The sequence below is a fragment of the Abramis brama genome (assembly GCF_963993115.1).
Source record: "Abramis brama genome assembly, chromosome: 7".
In the NCBI taxonomy this organism is placed as follows: Eukaryota; Metazoa; Chordata; class Actinopteri; order Cypriniformes; family Leuciscidae; genus Abramis; species Abramis brama.
In genome coordinates this window covers 35,963,748-35,976,418 of record NC_139969.1, presented here as the reverse complement: position 1 = coordinate 35,976,418, position 12,671 = coordinate 35,963,748, and positions in this window count along the sequence as shown.

The window sequence follows — 12,671 nt, the reverse complement described above, 5'->3', positions numbered from 1 at the left end:
GCACGCCCGCCCGAAGCTGGGCTGCGGTGTGTTTCTGCAGCTATTTTAAGGATGATGTCGTTAAAGTTGGCAGCGAGGTACTTTGAACGGCTCTGCCATGCGCACTTGGCTCTCTCGAAACACTAAAGACATCAAACGACGAGGATGGGATTCGAACCCACACGTGCAAAGCACAATGGATTAGCAGTCCATCGCCTTAACCACTCGGCCACCTCGTCACGCCGCTTCAGCTGTCGGAAGCGGTATTTTGGTGCTTTTCAACCGCTCTCATTAACATGACGGAGATAAAGTTCACCACAATGTGTTGTAAAAGGTTGGGCTGATGAGAGAGGTAACCCTTCGACTGACCTGCAAGGAGCGTTGGGTTCTATGGGTTAGGAGACTCACAACCGTGTTGATAGAGGGAGATGTGCTTATGTTTCTTTTGTGTGCTGCTTCTGCTTTGTTGGAAAGAACCTAGAGAGAACGCCTGGGTCATGAATATGTGCATTGGACCTCTCTCAGAACATGTTTGCAGTGTCCTTGCACTCTTCATTATCCTACCCAACCTCGTTAGGGGGCTCGTCGAATCGATCCCGAACTCAAATATGTTCTTGGAGATTGAGCGTTATAACTCCCCCCCTTTTGCTACCAGGATCCCCATAAGTCTCTCCCCCCAAAATTACGAAAGCAGCGCACTTTTTGTTCTTTGAGTGAAGAGAGAACAATGAATAAACCTTTAAGTGCATATCACTCGCCTGTTTCGTAGACTCACCATGCAGCCGTCAGTGCCAAAAGGCTGATTACATGGCAGTTTAAAGCTTGATACCACCCTGTCGTTCCATGTCCAGATAAAAGCACGGGAGACGTCGCTACCTTCGCCGGCATTCTTTCGCAGAGGCAATATCGTAGTCTATGAGGCTCATCCGAGACGTGATCTTTGCTGGTTGAAAACTTTACCCAATACCCCGCTGGGATGACTTGAAATACAGTCAGCCTTGGCAATTTTTGTCGGCCTCTTAGGAGGCTTCGTGACTTGTTGGAAAAAAAGAATTGTGCTTTTGCTTCTATTGCGTGCTGCTTTCGCTGTGCTGGCGAAAGCATGAGCTGGAAGTAGGCTGGTGTATCCAGGATTTGGACCTCCCTTAGAACGTGTTTTTGTATTTCTAATGGTCATATCCATGCACCAGGGGACTTCTTGTATTGATCCTGACCTCAACAATGTTTTCAGAAATGAACATGAGCTTTTTCTGCAGATACAATTAAAACGAAACTCAGCTAAAGCTCGCCGTGAGCGGCACCCCTGCGGTTGACCTGTTCACTAGGCTCTCTGTGAAACTACACACCAAGGATGGGACTCGAACCCATAAGCGCACAGAGCACAACGGATTAGCAGTCCATCACCTTAACCACTCAGCCACTCACCTGCCGGTGGTGTTTTTCCGCAGCTATTTTTAGTATGATGACGTTATAGTTGGCTGCAAAGTGCTTCGGCAGGCGCACTTGGCTCTCTTGAACGCTAAAGACGTCAAGCGACGAGGATGGGATTCGAACCCACGCGTGCAGAGCACAATGGATTAGCAGTCCATCGCCTTAACCACTCGGCCACCTCGTCACTCACCTGCACGCCCGCCCGAAGCTGGGCTGCGGTGTGTTTCTGCAGCTATTTTAAGGATGATGTCGTTAAAGTTGGCAGCGAGGTACTTTGAACGGCTCTGCCATGCGCACTTGGCTCTCTCGAAACACTAAAGACATCAAACGACGAGGATGGGATTCGAACCCACGCGTGCAAAGCACAATGGATTAGCAGTCCATCGCCTTAACCACTCGGCCACCTCGTCACGCCGCTTCAGCTGTCGGAAGCGGTATTTTGGTGCTTTTCAACCGCTCTCATTAACATGACGGAGATAAAGTTCACCACAATGTGTTGTAAAAGGTTGGGCTGATGAGAGAGGTAACCCTTCGACTGACCTGCAAGGAGCGTTGGGTTCTATGGGTTAGGAGACTCACAACCGTGTTGATAGAGGGAGATGTGCTTATGTTTCTTTTGTGTGCTGCTTCTGCTTTGTTGGAAAGAACCTAGAGAGAACGCCTGGGTCATGAATATGTGCATTGGACCTCTCTCAGAACATGTTTGCAGTGTCCTTGCACTCTTCATTATCCTACCCAACCTCGTTAGGGGGCTCGTCGAATCGATCCCGAACTCAAATATGTTCTTGGAGATTGAGCGTTATAACTCCCCCCCTTTTGCTACCAGGATCCCCATAAGTCTCTCCCCCCAAAATTACGAAAGCAGCGCACTTTTTGTTCTTTGAGTGAAGAGAGAACAATGAATAAACCTTTAAGTGCATATCACTCGCCTGTTTCGTAGACTCACCATGCAGCCGTCAGTGCCAAAAGGCTGATTACATGGCAGTTTAAAGCTTGATACCACCCTGTCGTTCCATGTCCAGATAAAAGCACGGGAGACGTCGCTACCTTCGCCGGCATTCTTTCGCAGAGGCAATATCGTAGTCTATGAGGCTCATCCGAGACGTGATCTTTGCTGGTTGAAAACTTTACCCAATACCCCGCTGGGATGACTTGAAATACAGTCAGCCTTGGCAATTTTTGTCGGCCTCTTAGGAGGCTTCGTGACTTGTTGGAAAAAAAGAATTGTGCTTTTGCTTCTATTGCGTGCTGCTTTCGCTGTGCTGGCGAAAGCATGAGCTGGAAGTAGGCTGGTGTATCCAGGATTTGGACCTCCCTTAGAACGTGTTTTTGTATTTCTAATGGTCATATCCATGCACCAGGGGACTTCTTGTATTGATCCTGACCTCAACAATGTTTTCAGAAATGAACATGAGCTTTTTCTGCAGCTACAATTAAAACAAAACTCAGCTAAAGCTCGCCGTGAGCGGCACCCCTGCGGTTGACCTGTTCACTAGGCTCTCTGTGAAACTACACACCAAGGATGGGACTCGAACCCAGAAGCGCACAGAGCACAACGGATTAGCAGTCCATCACCTTAACCACTCAGCCACTCACCTGCCGGTGGTGTTTTTCCGCAGCTATTTTTAGTATGATGACGTTATAGTTGGCTGCAAAGTGCTTCGGCAGGCGCACTTGGCTCTCTTGAACGCTAAAGACATCAAGCTACGAGGATGGGATTCGAACCCACGCGTGCAGAGCACAATGGATTAGCAGTCCATCGCCTTAACCACTCGGCCACCTCGTCACTCACCTGCACGACCGCCCGAAGCTGGGCTGCGGTGTGTTTCTGCAGCTATTTTAAGGATGATGTCGTTAAAGTTGGCAGCGAGGTACTTTGAACGGCTCTGCCATGCGCACTTGGCTCTCTCGAAACACTAAAGACATCAAACGACGAGGATGGGATTCGAACCCACGCGTGCAAAGCACAATGGATTAGCAGTCCATCGCCTTAACCACTCGGCCACCTCGTCACTCCGCTTCAGCTGTCGGAAGCGGTATTTTGGTGCTTTTCAACCGCTCTCATTAACATGACGGAGATGAAGTTCACCACAATGTGTTGTAAAAGGTTGGGCTGATGAGAGAGGTAACCCTTCGACTGACCTGCAAGGAGCGTTGGGTTCTATGGGTTAGGAGACTCACAACCGTGTTGATAGAGGGAGATGTGCTTATGTTTCTTTTGTGTGCTGCTTCTGCTTTGTTGGAAAGAACCTAGAGAGAACGCCTGGGTCATGAATATGTGCATTGGACCTCTCTCAGAACATGTTTGCAGTGTCCTTGCACTCTTCATTATCCTACCCAACCTCGTTAGGGGGCTCGTCGAATCGATCCCGAACTCAAATATGTTCTTGGAGATTGAGCGTTATAACTCCCCCCCTTTTGCTACCAGGATCCCCATAAGTCTCTCCCCCCAAAATTACGAAAGCAGCGCACTTTTTGTTCTTTGAGTGAAGAGAGAACAATGAATAAACCTTTAAGTGCATATCACTCGCCTGTTTCGTAGACTCACCATGCAGCCGTCAGTGCCAAAAGGCTGATTACATGGCAGTTTAAAGCTTGATACCACCCTGTCGTTCCATGTCCAGATAAAAGCACGGGAGACGTCGCTACCTTCGCCGGCATTCTTTCGCAGAGGCAATATCGTAGTCTATGAGGCTCATCCGAGACGTGATCTTTGCTGGTTGAAAACTTTACCCAATACCCCGCTGGGATGACTTGAAATACAGTCAGCCTTGGCAATTTTTGTCGGCCTCTTAGGAGGCTTCGTGACTTGTTGGAAAAAAAGAATTGTGCTTTTGCTTCTATTGCGTGCTGCTTTCGCTGTGCTGGCGAAAGCATGAGCTGGAAGTAGGTTGGTGTATCCAGGATTTGGACCTCCCTTAGAACGTGTTTTTGTATTTCTAATGGTCATATCCATGCACCAGGGGACTTCTTGTATTGATCCTGACCTCAACAATGTTTTCAGAAATGAACATGAGCTTTTTCTGCAGCTACAATTAAAACGAAACTCAGCTAAAGCTCGCCGTGAGCGGCACCCCTGCGGTTGACCTGTTCACTAGGCTCTCTGTGAAACTACACACCAAGGATGGGACTCGAACCCATAAGCGCACAGAGCACAACGGATTAGCAGTCCATCACCTTAACCACTCAGCCACTCACCTGCCGGTGGTGTTTTTCCGCAGCTATTTTTAGTATGATGACGTTATAGTTGGCTGCAAAGTGCTTCGGCAGGCGCACTTGGCTCTCTTGAACGCTAAAGACGTCAAGCGACGAGGATGGGATTCGAACCCACGCGTGCAGAGCACAATAGATTAGCAGTCCATCGCCTTAACCACTCGGCCACCTCGTCACTCACCTGCACGCCCGCCCGAAGCTGGGCTGCGGTGTGTTTCTGCAGCTATTTTAAGGATGATGTCGTTAAAGTTGGCAGCGAGGTACTTTGAACGGCTCTGCCATGCGCACTTGGCTCTCTCGAAACACTAAAGACATCAAACGACGAGGATGGGATTCGAACCCACGCGTGCAAAGCACAATGGATTAGCAGTCCATCGCCTTAACCACTCGGCCACCTCATCACTCCGCTTCAGCTGTCGGAAGCGGTATTTTGGTGCTTTTCAACCGCTCTCATTAACATGACGGAGATAAAGTTCACCACAATGTGTTGTAAAAGGTTGGGCTGATGAGAGAGGTAACCCTTCGACTGACCTGCAAGGAGCGTTGGGTTCTATGGGTTAGGAGACTCACAACCGTGTTGATAGAGGGAGATGTGCTTATGTTTCTTTTGTGTGCTGCTTCTGCTTTGTTGGAAAGAACCTAGAGAGAACGCCTGGGTCATGAATATGTGCATTGGACCTCTCTCAGAACATGTTTGCAGTGTCCTTGCACTCTTCATTATCCTACCCAACCTCGTTAGGGGGCTCGTCGAATCGATCCCGAACTCAAATATGTTCTTGGAGATTGAGCGTTATAACTCCCCCCCTTTTGCTACCAGGATCCCCATAAGTCTCTCCCCCCAAAATTACGAAAGCAGCGCACTTTTTGTTCTTTGAGTGAAGAGAGAACAATGAATAAACCTTTAAGTGCATATCACTCGCCTGTTTCGTAGACTCACCATGCAGCCGTCAGTGCCAAAAGGCTGATTACATGGCAGTTTAAAGCTTGATACCACCCTGTCGTTCCATGTCCAGATAAAAGCACGGGAGACGTCGCTACCTTCGCCGGCATTCTTTCGCAGAGGCAATATCGTAGTCTATGAGGCTCATCCGAGACGTGATCTTTGCTGGTTGAAAACTTTACCCAATACCCCGCTGGGATGACTTGAAATACAGTCAGCCTTGGCAATTTTTGTCGGCCTCTTAGGAGGCTTCGTGACTTGTTGGAAAAAAAGAATTGTGCTTTTGCTTCTATTGCGTGCTGCTTTCGCTGTGCTGGCGAAAGCATGAGCTGGAAGTAGGCTGGTGTATCCAGGATTTGGACCTCCCTTAGAACGTGTTTTTGTATTTCTAATGGTCATATCCATGCACCAGGGGACTTCTTGTATTGATCCTGACCTCAACAATGTTTTCAGAAATGAACATGAGCTTTTTCTGCAGCTACAATTAAAACGAAACTCAGCTAAAGCTCGCCGTGAGCGGCACCCCTGCGGTTGACCTGTTCACTAGGCTCTCTGTGAAACTACACACCAAGGATGGGACTCGAACCCATAAGCGCACAGAGCACAACGGATTAGCAGTCCATCACCTTAACCACTCAGCCACTCACCTGCCGGTGGTGTTTTTCCGCAGCTATTTTTAGTATGATGACGTTATAGTTGGCTGCAAAGTGCTTCAGCAGGCGCACTTGGCTCTCTTGAACGCTAAAGACATCAAGCGACGAGGATGGGATTCGAACCCACGCGTGCAGAGCACAATGGATTAGCAGTCCATCGCCTTAACCACTCGGCCACCTCGTCACTCACCTGCACGCCCGCCCGAAGCTGGGCTGCGGTGTGTTTCTGCAGCTATTTTAAGGATGATGTCGTTAAAGTTGGCAGCGAGGTACTTTGAACGGCTCTGCCATGCGCACTTGGCTCTCTCGAAACACTAAAGACATCAAACGACGAGGATGGGATTCGAACCCACGCGTGCAAAGCACAATGGATTAGCAGTCCATCGCCTTAACCACTCGGCCACCTCGTCACGCCGCTTCAGCTGTCGGAAGCGGTATTTTGGTGCTTTTCAACCGCTCTCATTAACATGACGGAGATAAAGTTCACCACAATGTGTTGTAAAAGGTTGGGCTGATGAGAGAGGTAACCCTTCGACTGACCTGCAAGGAGCGTTGGGTTCTATGGGTTAGGAGACTCACAACCGTGTTGATAGAGGGAGATGTGCTTATGTTTCTTTTGTGTGCTGCTTCTGCTTTGTTGGAAAGAACCTAGAGAGAACGCCTGGGTCATGAATATGTGCATTGGACCTCTCTCAGAACATGTTTGCAGTGTCCTTGCACTCTTCATTATCCTACCCAACCTCGTTAGGGGGCTCGTCGAATCGATCCCGAACTCAAATATGTTCTTGGAGATTGAGCGTTATAACTCCCCCCCTTTTGCTACCAGGATCCCCATAAGTCTCTCCCCCCAAAATTACGAAAGCAGCGCACTTTTTGTTCTTTGAGTGAAGAGAGAACAATGAATAAACCTTTAAGTGCATATCCCTCGCCTGTTTCGTAGACTCACCATGCAGCCGTCAGTGCCAAAAGGCTGATTACATGGCAGTTTAAAGCTTGATACCACCCTGTCGTTCCATGTCCAGATAAAAGCACGGGAGACGTCGCTACCTTCGCCGGCATTCTTTCGCAGAGGCAATATCGTAGTCTATGAGGCTCATCCGAGACGTGATCTTTGCTGGTTGAAAACTTTACCCAATACCCCGCTGGGATGACTTGAAATACAGTCAGCCTTGGCAATTTTTGTCGGCCTCTTAGGAGGCTTCGTGACTTGTTGGAAAAAAAGAATTGTGCTTTTGCTTCTATTGCGTGCTGCTTTCGCTGTGCTGGCGAAAGCATGAGCTGGAAGTAGGCTGGTGTATCCAGGATTTGGACCTCCCTTAGAACGTGTTTTTGTATTTCTAATGGTCATATCCATGCACCAGGGGACTTCTTGTATTGATCCTGACCTCAACAATGTTTTCAGAAATGAACATGAGCTTTTTCTGCAGCTACAATTAAAACGAAACTCAGCTAAAGCTCGCCGTGAGCGGCACCCCTGCGGTTGACCTGTTCACTAGGCTCTCTGTGAAACTACACACCAAGGATGGGACTCGAACCCAGAAGCACACAGAGCACAACGGATTAGCAGTACATCACCTTAACCACTCAGCCACTCACCTGCCGGTGGTGTTTTTCCGCAGCTATTTTTAGTATGATGACGTTATAGTTGGCTGCAAAGTGCGTCGGCAGGCGCACTTGGCTCTCTTGAACGCTAAAGACGTCAAGCGACGAGGATGGGATTCGAACCCACGCGTGCAGAGCACAATGGATTAGCAGTCCATCGCCTTAACCACTCGGCCACCTCGTCACTCACCTGCATGCCCGCCCGAAGCTGGGCTGTGGTGTGTTTCTGCAGCTATTTTAAGGATGATGTCGTTAAAGTTGGCAGCGAGGTACTTTGAACGTCTCTGCCATGCGCACTTGGCTCTCTCGAAACACTAAAGACATCAAACGACGAGGATGGGATTCGAACCCACGCGTGCAAAGCACAATGGATTAGCAGTCCATCGCCTTAACCACTCGGCCACCTCGTCACGCCGCTTCAGCTGTCGGAAGCGGCATTTTGGTGCTTTTCAACCGCTCTCATTAACATGACGGAGATAAAGTTCACCACAATGTGTTGTAAAAGGTTGGGCTGATGAGAGAGGTAACCCTTCGACTGACCTGCAAGGAGCGTTGGGTTCTATGGGTTAGGAGACTCACAACCGTGTTGATAGAGAGAGATGTGCTTATGTTTCTTTTGTGTGCTGCTTCTGCTTTGTTGGAAAGAACCTAGAGAGAACGCCTGGGTCATGAATATGTGCATTGGACCTCTCTCAGAACATGTTTGCAGTGTCCTTGCACTCTTCATTATCCTACCCAACCTCGTTAGGGGGCTCGTCGAATCGATCCCGAACTCAAATATGTTCTTGGAGAGGCAAGAACGTAGTCTATGAGGCTCATCCGAGACGTGATCTTTGCTGGTTGAAAACTTTACCCAATACCCCGCTGGGATGACTTGAAATACAGTCAGCCTTGGCAATTTTTGTCGGCCTCTTAGGAGGCTTCGTGACTTGTTGGAAAAAAAGAATTGTGCTTTTGCTTCTATTGCGTGCTGCTTTCGCTGTGCTGGCGAAAGCATGAGCTGGAAGTAGGCTGGTGTATCCAGGATTTGGACCTCCCATAGAACGTGTTTTTGTATTTCTAATGGTCATATCCATGCACCAGGGGACTTCTTGTATTGATCCTGACCTCAACAATGTTTTCAGAAATGAACATGAGCTTTTTCTGCAGATACAATTAAAACGAAACTCAGCTAAAGCTCGCCGTGAGCGGCACCCCTGCGGTTGACCTGTTCACTAGGCTCTCTGTGAAACTACACACCAAGGATGGGACTCGAACCCATAAGCGCACAGAGCACAACGGATTAGCAGTCCATCACCTTAACCACTCAGCCACTCACCTGCCGGTGGTGTTTTTCCGCAGCTATTTTTAGTATGATGACGTTATAGTTGGCAGCGAGGTACTTTGAACGGCTCTGCCATGCGCACTTGGCTCTCTCGAAACACTAAAGACATCAAACGACGAGGATGGGATTCGAACCCACGCGTGCAAAGCACAATGGATTAGCAGTCCATCGCCTTAACCACTCGGCCACCTCGTCACGCCGCTTCAGCTGTCGGAAGCGGTATTTTGGTGCTTTTCAACCGCTCTCATTAACATGACGGAGATAAAGTTCACCACAATGTGTTGTAAAAGGTTGGGCTGATGAGAGAGGTAACCCTTCGACTGACCTGCAAGGAGCGTTGGGTTCTATGGGTTAGGAGACTCACAACCGTGTTGATAGAGGGAGATGTGCTTATGTTTCTTTTGTGTGCTGCTTCTGCTTTGTTGGAAAGAACCTAGAGAGAACGCCTGGGTCATGAATATGTGCATTGGACCTCTCTCAGAACATGTTTGCAGTGTCCTTGCACTCTTCATTATCCTACCCAACCTCGTTAGGGGGCTCGTCGAATCGATCCCGAACTCAAATATGTTCTTGGAGATTGAGCGTTATAACCCCCCCCCTTTTGCTACCAGGATCCCCATAAGTCTCTCCCCCCAAAATTACGAAAGCAGCGCACTTTTTGTTCTTTGAGTGAAGAGAGAACAATGAATAAACCTTTAAGTGCATATCACTCGCCTGTTTCGTAGACTCACCATGCAGCCGTCAGTGCCAAAAGGCTGATTACATGGCAGTTTAAAGCTTGATACCACCCTGTCGTTCCATGTCCAGATAAAAGCACGGGAGACGTCGCTACCTTCGCCGGCATTCTTTCGCAGAGGCAATATCGTAGTCTATGAGGCTCATCCGAGACGTGATCTTTGCTGGTTGAAAACTTTACCCAATACCCCGCTGGGATGACTTGAAATACAGTCAGCCTTGGCAATTTTTGTCGGCCTCTTAGGAGGCTTCGTGACTTGTTGGAAAAAAAGAATTGTGCTTTTGCTTCTATTGCGTGCTGCTTTCGCTGTGCTGGCGAAAGCATGAGCTGGAAGTAGGCTGGTGTATCCAGGATTTGGACCTCCCTTAGAACGTGTTTTTGTATTTCTAATGGTCATATCCATGCACCAGGGGACTTCTTGTATTGATCCTGACCTCAACAATGTTTTCAGAAATGAACATGAGCTTTTTCTGCAGCTACAATTAAAACGAAACTCAGCTAAAGCTCGCCGTGAGCGGCACCCCTGCGGTTGACCTGTTCACTAGGCTCTCTGTGAAACTACACACCAAGGATGGGACTCGAACCCATAAGCGCACAGAGCACAACGGATTAGCAGTCCATCACCTTAACCACTCACCTGCCGGTGGTGTTTTTCCGCAGCTATTTTTAGTATGATGACGTTATAGTTGGCTGCAAAGTGCTTCAGCAGGCGCACTTGGCTCTCTTGAACGCTAAAGACATCAAGCGACGAGGATGGGATTCGAACCCACGCGTGCAGAGCACAATGGATTAGCAGTCCATCGCCTTAACCACTCGGCCACCTCGTCACTCACCTGCACGCCCGCCCGAAGCTGGGCTGCGGTGTGTTTCTGCAGCTATTTTAAGGATGATGTCGTTAAAGTTGGCAGCGAGGTACTTTGAACGGCTCTGCCATGCGCACTTGGCTCTCTCGAAACACTAAAGACATCAAACGACGAGGATGGGATTCGAACCCACGCGTGCAAAGCACAATGGATTAGCAGTCCATCGCCTTAACCACTCGGCCACCTCTTCACGCCGCTTCAGCTGTCGGAAGCGGTATTTTGGTGCTTTTCAACCGCTCTCATTAACATGACGGAGATAAAGTTCACCACAATGTGTTGTAAAAGGTTGGGCTGATGAGAGAGGTAACCCTTCGACTGACCTGCAAGGAGCGTTGGGTTCTATGGGTTAGGAGACTCACAACCGTGTTGATAGAGGGAGATGTGCTTATGTTTCTTTTGTGTGCTGCTTCTGCTTTGTTGGAAAGAACCTAGAGAGAACGCCTGGGTCATGAATATGTGCATTGGACCTCTCTCAGAACATGTTTGCAGTGTCCTTGCACTCTTCATTATCCTACCCAACCTCGTTAGGGGGCTCGTCGAATCGATCCCGAACTCAAATATGTTCTTGGAGATTGAGCGTTATAACTCCCCCCCTTTTGCTACCAGGATCCCCATAAGTCTCTCCCCCCAAAATTACGAAAGCAGCGCACTTTTTGTTCTTTGAGTGAAGAGAGAACAATGAATAAACCTTTAAGTGCATATCACTCGCCTGTTTCGTAGACTCACCATGCAGCCGTCAGTGCCAAAAGGCTGATTACATGGCAGTTTAAAGCTTGATACCACCCTGTCGTTCCATGTCCAGATAAAAGCACGGGAGACGTCGCTACCTTCGCCGGCATTCTTTCGCAGAGGCAATATCGTAGTCTATGAGGCTCATCCGAGACGTGATCTTTGCTGGTTGAAAACTTTACCCAATACCCCGCTGGGATGACTTGAAATACAGTCAGCCTTGGCAATTTTTGTCGGCCTCTTAGGAGGCTTCGTGACTTGTTGGAAAAAAAGAATTGTGCTTTTGCTTCTATTGCGTGCTGCTTTCGCTGTGCTGGCGAAAGCATGAGCTGGAAGTAGGCTGGTGTATCCAGGATTTGGACCTCCCTTAGAACGTGTTTTTGTATTTCTAATGGTCATATCCATGCACCAGGGGACTTCTTGTATTGATCCTGACCTCAACAATGTTTTCAGAAATGAACATGAGCTTTTTCTGCAGCTACAATTAAAACGAAACTCAGCTAAAGCTCGCCGTGAGCGGCACCCCTGCGGTTGACCTGTTCACTAGGCTCTCTGTGAAACTACACACCAAGGATGGGACTCGAACCCAGAAGCGCACAGAGCACAACGGATTAGCAGTACATCACCTTAACCACTCAGCCACTCACCTGCTGGTGGTGTTTTTCCGCAGCTATTTTTAGTATGATGACGTTATAGTTGGCAGCGAGGTACTTTGAACGGCTCTGCCATGCGCACTTGGCTCTCTCGAAACACTAAAGACATCAAACGACGAGGATGGGACTCGAACCCACGCGTGCAAAGCACAATGGATTAGCAGTCCATCGCCTTAACCACTCGGCCACCTCGTCACGCCGCTTCAGCTGTCGGAAGCGGTATTTTGGTGCTTTTCAACCGCTCTCATTAACATGACGGAGATAAAGTTCACCACAATGTGTTGTAAAAGGTTGGGCTGATGAGAGAGGTAACCCTTCGACTGACCTGCAAGGAGCGTTGGGTTCTATGGGTTAGGAGTAGGGCTGGGCGATTTAAATCGCGATATTGTTATGCGCATCTCGTCAGTAAAGCCGGTTCCTTGATTAGTAGTAAATCGCCATCACCTGCTTTCAGATGGAGCGGCATTTACTACAAAGAGCCGTAGTTAACTGACAAGCTGAGCCAAATCACATCAATATCGCGGACGTATCGCCAGCGATATTTAATG